Genomic DNA, 8,923 nt, shown 5'->3' on the forward strand with positions numbered 1-8,923 from the left:
GGGGATTTTTTTTTTTTTTTTTTTTTTAAATCAAAGCTGCTGTATTTTAGTTGAGTGCGTGGATAAGGAAATTTTGAACTTTTATAGGGGTTTTTTTTTTTAGTAGCGAATATCAACGGGGTATAGATTTTGACTGAAAAGTCCTGTAGCATAAGTCAACATGGCGGACACTTCGCAGATGCACCTCCGCACCAGCAACTCTCAAACCTTGTGTCTCGGAACGCGACTACGGTCTGCAAAAATACTATGCAGAATCGATACATAACCGGCTTCGAATTGCATATACGTAAATGCATCTGTATACGGGGTCCTATATGTTGCGCAGACGTTGCATGACTACAATGTATTTTACGAAGCAGCCGAACAGTAGGAGCAGTAGGTACAGATTCTAGGGAATTTATAAGAAAAATCTAGTTACTTCCGATACTGGCTTTTCCTTAGCAATCGTATTTTTATTATTCATCAATAGTTTGATTAATTTTTTATATTTTATTTTTCAACGTATTGCATTCAGATGCATTTTAATGTTAGTCCCGAAATGTCGTTTGGAGGTTTCCTACCCAATCGTAAAGGATTGCATGGACTGGAACTGTAGGTGGAGTTGAAAGTAGAGGGAAAAAAAATAAAGAAAGTAGGAACGGAAACGCCAACGTCATTCGCCCCCTCTATAACATGGATTCAGCTTCTTCTACTTGAACAGTAGTACCAACTTGATATATACGTATCTATTAGCCAGATGCATTAGGTAGAAATAGATATAACACGTTGGCCTATACCAGGAGGAAAATGTCCCAAGAGTCTCGAAGGGTGGTTTCACCCAATGAGATTTATACACGTATACGTAGAAGACAAAAGTGCTGGAATTGTATATTTTTTATTATTCTCCTACAGCACTTTATTTTTGTCTCAAAAATCTATTGAATTTACATATATCTATAACCCTTCGGGAAAGCACGTTCCACGCGTTACACAGGAGACTATCCAGAAGCAAATGCACTTTTCTGATTCTTCAGACACGTGAAAAATATTCCGTCAGCCCGTACAATGCCCAGGGCTCTTTAGATAGTCAAATTGGGAGATAAGATCTGTATCTAGGATTCTGGGAGGTGTTGGGCTTATATGGCGTATAGCGTATCACCCATATCAACTGTGTATCCTGTTCCACAATATGTTGGGATATCAAAGGGGTGGCTTCCTATCGTAATTTCGTCGGGCTTGTTCGGCCCTCGTGGATACATTCTCGGAAAGCTCTTGAACCGTTCGAGATTAAACGTTAAGCTGTGACGCTAACTATCCCTGTGATTAATGGCAGTGGATGGGTCCATGCAGAAGGCCGACGAGTGTGGAGCGAACGTGGCATAGCGAAGGATGACAGAATTTGAGTCTTAATTGGAGGTTAAAGAAATGTTATCGTGACCGTGTAATTAGCGTACTAGAAAAGTCATTAGGTGGACGGTTACTCGAGATGTAAAGATGGACGAGAGGAGAATTAAAGTTGAGATTAAAATAATAGAGAGGCGCAGCATCCAATTTCCCTCGTATCGTTATCGGATTCGCGGAATATAATCGGATATCGAATAACACTGAATCGACGTTAAAAAGCGATTCTACGAATTTTTTAATCAACCTCCGATAATGTAAGGCGATTATGAGATAATTGGATACTTTAATTTTGTCAATGATATCCAGTGGGTGGGTTCATTTTTTTAAAGAGAAATCAAAACTATACATAAGGTTTGTATCTGTTTCGTTTGCATTCGTATATCGGTATGCATATACGTATGACAGTATATAATAGACATTTATGCATACGAAGCGGATATAATGTACTGGGTGTATAAAATCGAAAGGGATGAAATTTTAATTTTAAAAATTTTCCATATAATTTTTATACGCGATTTACATTCTTGGTGGGAATAAAATTTGAAAATTTTTATTCCTATGAAACGACCTGTAGAACGTTACCGGTGCGCAGGACGCGTGTCCAACTATGATAATGCTGTCGTAGGTATACCGGGTGTACGAATCGGATAAGTACACCCACGCGTGGAATCGCAGACAGATCCTTGGTACAATTCCGCAGCCTCTGGTTTGCATACAGCCGATAGAATGGCACACGGTAGTTTTCTTGGGTCGTTCGTTAAACAATTTCAGGGCTTTTAAACAAATCCGTTTGTTTGTAACGATAACTGCGAAATGCAGAGGTCTGCCATAGCATTGTACGTATAATGGCGCTATCGCCTTGAAATACCACGTGTGTGTACATAGGTAGGCAATCCTGATTATGTTGTTGATCCTGCATACCGTTGCACAACTTGTTACCGTCACAATAGCTGGAACCTTTTTATCCAGTCACGTTACGAAACTGTAAAGCCAACGAAAATTTTTAATAATTCATTAATTCTCAATATAGAGAATATATGTACCTAGTGTATCCTCCTCGTCTCTCTCGAACGAATTCGAGGCTGTGGCTTATGCATACCTTCTGGTAATAACTGCTTAAATAGCTCAAAGATTTATCCATGGACTTTAATCCAGACGAGATCCATAAGCAGCACGTGCGACGACCTTTAAGTTTGAAGAAGGGAGACTCGCCCGAGTCCCTCGTCTTTGGTAATGCCTCGATAAATCAAGCTTTAATTATTTCGTAGGCATTAACAAAATATTATCTCGTGAAAGAATGTCACGGGGTTGGTTATGAATTTTGGGAAATTATCAACTGGCCCTTTTTGCATTATAACGCCGAGACTAGCAGATGCGCGAGCTTATCGTTAGTCGGCAGCTGAGCGAACCGCCTTAAAGACGGTTCGTACTTGATTGTTTATGAAAAATAAAATTTTTTTACCTAAAATTTTTTTTCCCTATCTATCGTGGTATAGTCAAAATTTATGCTGGTACTGGTAATTGAAAAGTGTATATATACTTTTTTTTTGGATTTACAATAAAAAGTCTATTTATATTGAACTTTGGATTTTGTGACTCAAATAAGGCTTTCATTAGATATATGTGTATATACTTATCTGCTTGAGTATTTCGATTCCCGATGCACTCGCTAAAGACCCGATGGCTTAATTACTCTTGCATCTCCATTAAACGTATATTTAAGCACGTGGGGAGGGAATTTAACAATGGTGGGAGAGGAGGGAGAAAAGCATAACGCGTCGCGCAATTAACGATCGCTAATGAGACGTATGCAAATTCCGAACAGTTAAAGCTCCGAGCTTTATTTTTTTTTTCACTCTTTCAAATTTTTCCCTATTTGTTTTCCCATGGCTGTTGTTATATTTTTAGTTTTTATATATGAACTTTTGCACGACCCTGTATATATGCACATGTATATATTTATATATAAAATAATATATATATATACAAGTGTCTCGACTACTGAAGACTTTAAGACGTGTCGAGTTCCTCGAACTCCCAACAGTCATTAAGAGTCATTAGCCTTCGACTCGCATTTGCGCTCCTTGCTTGGCATCGCCTCGAGTGCTAATTTCAACAGCCAACTAATATTCCACACCCTGATTTACCTGACGAGGCAGAAAGAAGATGTGAGACGAGATAAAAAAAATAATTCATCCCACGCAACCCAGACTCGTCATCGACAACTTATAAAATTCACCGTTGTGAACGTAGCCTAAGGTAACACCAATTGAACAGTTGCGTCAACTGAATAATACATTAAAAAATATCTTTCAACGACTCTATCGCTCATTAGAAAAACCAATGGCTCTACTGTCATTCATCCCTTTGACGTATCCGACACCAGTATCCGGTATAGGAATAACATATATAATACTATACAGTATACATAAAAAAAATGTCCAATGATTTGCGCAACCGAAAAATGACGTGCGTCCAAATCAAATTAAGAATGATGATAAGCACACTTTCCGAAAATTAATTTTTTTTTTTTTTTTTTTTTTCGAAATCACGAAAATTCTTTTTCACTTTTTATTCGTACATACCGTTCAAGAATATTGTGCCACCCTCCCAATTTCCCAGTATTCTAAATTGCTCTGGAGTTCCTCGACGTCACCAATTCCGTTTCGGCCATTACTTAAAGCTCCGGCGATTCCAAGTACTACCAGAATGGCAGTACAGTAGTTGAGGTGGAAGTAAATAAAAGAATAAAGTAAATGGAAAGTTGGCAGAACTTTGTAGCCCATTGCCGGAATATCGTATTAACCCGTGTATAGTATATGCGTAGGGCGCAGTGCCTGTAAAAGGGAGAACGAAAGGTATTTTAGGAAGAGGATTGGTATACTCTCGTAAGTAATGTAGCGTGGGATAATAAATAAGAATGAAGCTTCGATTAAAGTGTCTTCCTGCTGGTGGGCCCAGATAGGTAAGTAGTAAAGTTGGGTATAAGATGAAAACAAGGCGACGATGGTAATTTCGTTGGTGAATTTATGGCTGGTAATAGTTCGAAATAGTTCAAATGGTCTAAAGACTTTAAAATGGCTTCTCTCGTGAAGAATTCAAATGCTTGGTATACGCTATATAGGTATGGTAAAGAGAAAGCACACGTCATCGTCATTACGGCGGATACGGATTCTTTCAACATGCACTAAATATGTAAATATATATATACACGTATATATAAAGCGGGGTAATCTGTAGTGCGATACCATAAATAATGGTTATGGAACGAAGACACGGTGGCTTGATTACGAATCCAAGATTTCGTTCTCCGATAGGACAACGAGAACGACCTGAACGCGGTAGAAGATCCTCTGCTCTTTGGGAGCGCAATGTGACGTTCACCAGGTCGTAATTGGAGTGTCCCGTTTGGATGGATAAAGGCCAAAGGATCTTTTATTTCTCGTGGGTCCATACGAAGATGATATCTTATATACGGAGCAGCAGGAGCAGCTAACAAGCGACTGACCCTTAATGATTTGAGTGCTGGGCCTTATTTGGACGCGCGTTAAATTAATCCGGCTTATTGTGGGACTTTTTATTCATGGGTGGAAAATGGGTTGTAGGGGGATAAATTATTTTTTATTTCAATAATTTGACGAAACAAAAAAGCAGTTTATATTCGTCCAAAATTACTGTAACATTGATAGCTTCTTTTTATAGATAAATTATTCGCGTAATATTTTTGTATTTATGTTAATAAAATTTTGAATATTTTTTTTTCAGGTAGAATACGTTTTTTTTTTCTAATAATTTAAATAATTTAGATATAAAGCTTTCAGTCGTAACTACGGTCAGGCGAAATCTTGTTGGGATTACCTTGCAAATTGTGTACCTTGTCTTGAGTGGGTCTTGGAAATGGTTGGGGATTACTGTGGGAGTTGGAAAAAAAAAATAAATAACTGCTTCAGGGAAACTCGAATTTTTTATTTTGAGAACAGAAAGACAATTTACTTTTTTTTGTATAATCCATAGATATAGATATACATCGGCCTCGGAATCGTGACTGGACCAGGTGTCAATATCCGAAAAAAAAGGTCCAGGACTGGGTAAGGGATGATTTTCCTGGTGCTGTTAATCAGTGACTTGGAAACTGTGGAAAAGCCTTAGGAAAGCTTTTGGGAGGATACTTAGAATAATTGAAAGGAGTCCCCAATATGGCAACTTCGTTACCCTTAGATATATAAATTATCAGTGACTGGACTTAGAATCTGACAATGAAAGATATATGAAATCCCACGAAAAAAAGAAGGTACGAAATTATTATTGATCATAAATCGATCTGCGATCGATCTCTATAAAAGCGTGACAGAATCATTGTTATTAAATAGATCAGTCGACAGTGAACGTAACTTATATCTTCTAAATGGGATTGTATGTAATTCCTGACACAGTAACCACCCCTGGACCATCATAAAGTACCTGTAAAATATAGTCAAGGGAGAGTCAAGGATATCGATCTCTGGTTGATCCATGATCGAGAATCGTAGATTGCGAGTTAATTTGTCGGTCGGTCGCGGTTCGCACAACCCATGGGAATTTAGAGGGTGGAAATCAGCAGAGCTCAGCCATAAGGTAACAGCGTGCTTAATGGCGTGTGAGTCTGATTACATTTCTCCAATGATCTATAGATCGCTGTCACGCGACAGTCGTTGAGTGTGAAACGGGATGAAAATTTGAAAAAAAAAAAATTTAATCAATCGTTCGATAGCATAATTAAAAATAAAAGTTTTCAACGTCCACCCTAAATCGCTACGAAATTAAACACCCGGTAGATACCACTGGTCCATTAGCCACGTGGAAAAAAAAAAGAAGCTGGGAAATATACTGAAATTCGAGCGTGATAATGAAGTTTCCAACAATAACAATTGTCCGGGGGTCGTGCCAAAGCAAGGGTAAAAATAGTCTCAGCCAATTGCCGTAATTGTCCTATAGGGATGCTGCGAGTCCCCGTACCGTAGTTACTTCTAAGTGGATTCGTTCGTAGAGGGCTTTGTTCCCGTTTACATTTCGCTTTCTCGTCTTCCCAAACACGAACTCACCAGTCGCCACCCACACCCGCCGACCTTCACGATCCTCGCTGAATGCCCACTGGTAATTCGATATTTTCATTAGTTTCGTAATCCTAGATTTTCCGAGCCATCTGCCACTCGTGCCAACCACCCGCGTCATCTTGTCAGCGCCATACTCCTCTCCTCCCAATCACCCGCAGTACCATCCAACATTTCCTGGACCATATCTAGGGGGAGTTCCTCCATACGTCCTGCAGGGACCTCAGTCGGCAGGAGATCGCCACGAGAAATAATATCTATTACCGGTGCACCCGGTCACGTATAACGAGACAACTCGTAAAAAGCTCGATAAGAGTTGGCAAAGAAAAAAAAATCATTTTCTTACCAAAATAAGAAAAAAGACTTTGCTCCAAATGAAAAATCCGAAATCTTAACCTCTAGTAAGGAATGGAAGGTATGTCGAGTATCGCGACCGTAGGTAGGTAAACGATGCCACCCTATAGTGCTAGGAAAATATACTGTAGCGAGCAAGGAAAATAAGCGGTATCCGTGGAAAGCTCGAAAGCACGATGAACGTTTGGCTCTTGTAATTGAGGAAGCGGAAAAATAAAGGGTGGCTGTGTAAAAGCTGTGCACAAGGCCAGTGTGTTTTCTCATACGTACCTGGTCGACCCTTGTTCACCCACGAGGAACTTTTAAGGGTACTTCTGCAACCTAGAAGACCCCCAGCTTCTTGCAAATGGATATAACTGATTTTTCGTTTCAAGACTTTTCAAAAGTTCCTTCGGGGAGACACGTGACCCGAGCTTTAACATTACGATTTCTTTGTACAGACGCAACGATAGCTGTACACAAGAATTTCGCAGCATCGATCCTGACTTGAATTGCTGGTAAATCTTCTTATAGCAATTTGCAGTACAAAAGCGAGCTCGAATAAAGCGAGGGGATGTTTATGAAACGCGACGAGGTGAAATAATAACCACGAGCAAGGAAAAAGGAGAAGAAAGGTCCGTGATGAAGAATGAAGAGAAAAGCACGATGGAAAAAAAAATTGAGAAAAAAAAATAGCGATAGAATCTTGGATCGCCCATATATAAGCTCGAGGGTTAACTTATAAGATCAATTGGATCGTTTGGCTCCCTATTGTCAAAGCATGGATCGAAAGTTTTCGTCATGACCCAGGACGTCAAATTAATTTGATAGTCGTACGTGATAAACATAAAAAGTAATAATTTTTTTCCTACCCATAAATTTTGATGTCATCAAATATATATTACGTAATAACTTTTTTTATTGATTTTTATCCGATCTGATTTGATCCCCCTAACATAGGCAACCCGTTATTCCAAAGTGTTGTAAGATTTTTCAATGGGCGAGTTTAATGTCTAAAGACACTCATGTCGACGTGATCCCTGCAGGAGTTGATCCGATGACGGGCACGCGACCATATGATTTAGAACGGTCGATTTACAACGTAACGCCGCCGCGTGGTATAGTCACTCCCAAAATATCGGTTGGTGAGGAAAGAGAAGACGCCGGCTGGCAGCAGGCGCGTTAGAAACGCCCACGCGCTCTTGGACTTACGGACACGAGTGACAGCTCGGGAATTTAGGATTTTGAATCTCGGAAGAAGCACGAGCTGACTCACCGTTGATGTGAGTCCGTACGGAACGCGAGAAACAAGGCAGATTGCTGAGTTCATCGTGAATCACTGAATGAGGCCATTGTAGATAATAGGTACGACTACGATTAAATATTTCGTATTGGGGATTTTTGAGGAACACTTTTATTTGCCTTTTAGGTCAAACAGAACTGATTTGGTACGTGTGAAGCGCATTGACTTTCCATTGAGGATCGGTAAATTTTAACGTGAGTAAGGGAGGAAATGAAAAATATGGACAAGAAAATATTTACTCGAATTACCTGTGACGGTATAGCACCGGAAGTCGTTTATACGTCATTGAGATAATAAAGTTCTGTCGTGAGACGACCAGTGCTGACGTGAACGTTATTCCTGTGACGCGATGCAAAATTTCCCTGGGTATTACCCAGGGAAACGTGTGCTATCTTTCTTATTTCCGAGAGACTCGCCGGAAGCTACGGGGTTTTCCGATTTTTCGTCGTTCCGGTCGGTACGGCAGGTACCTATACACAAGAGCGCCTGTTATCCCTGAATCTTTGATGAATATTTTTAACGTGTATCGAATAACGCTCAACGGCAGGAAGTCTCTCGTGATTCCGGAAGTCGAGGATCATGCGAATTCTGAGTTTCGTGAAAAACTGCATCTCTACCGTGCAAAACGTGCGCTGGTCCTTACAGTGTAAAAATACACATTAATGGGATCTCGTAATAAGAAAATGGCATACTGTAAAATTAACATCACGAACACCCGGTACGTGACGTTTCAGAATACAAGACCGTGGATGAGTAAATATTACATGAAAAGACCTGTATACAAAGAGGGGGGGGGGGGGGGGGAAGAAAAAAA

At 39.8% G+C, this 8,923-nt stretch overlaps 1 protein-coding gene across 1 annotated transcript in view; it reads right to left on the bottom strand.

The window, feature by feature from the left end:
• The window catches only part of LOC107267291 (tyrosine-protein kinase transmembrane receptor Ror), a 137,197-nt gene that overhangs the window by 68,936 nt on the left and 59,338 nt on the right, over positions 1-8,923 (bottom strand). The window lies entirely within an intron of this gene.

This window comes from Cephus cinctus, unplaced genomic scaffold (genome assembly GCF_000341935.2).
Source record: "Cephus cinctus unplaced genomic scaffold, Ccin1 Ccin1_scaffold0396, whole genome shotgun sequence".
Lineage (NCBI taxonomy): Eukaryota > Metazoa > Arthropoda > Insecta > Hymenoptera > Cephidae > Cephus > Cephus cinctus.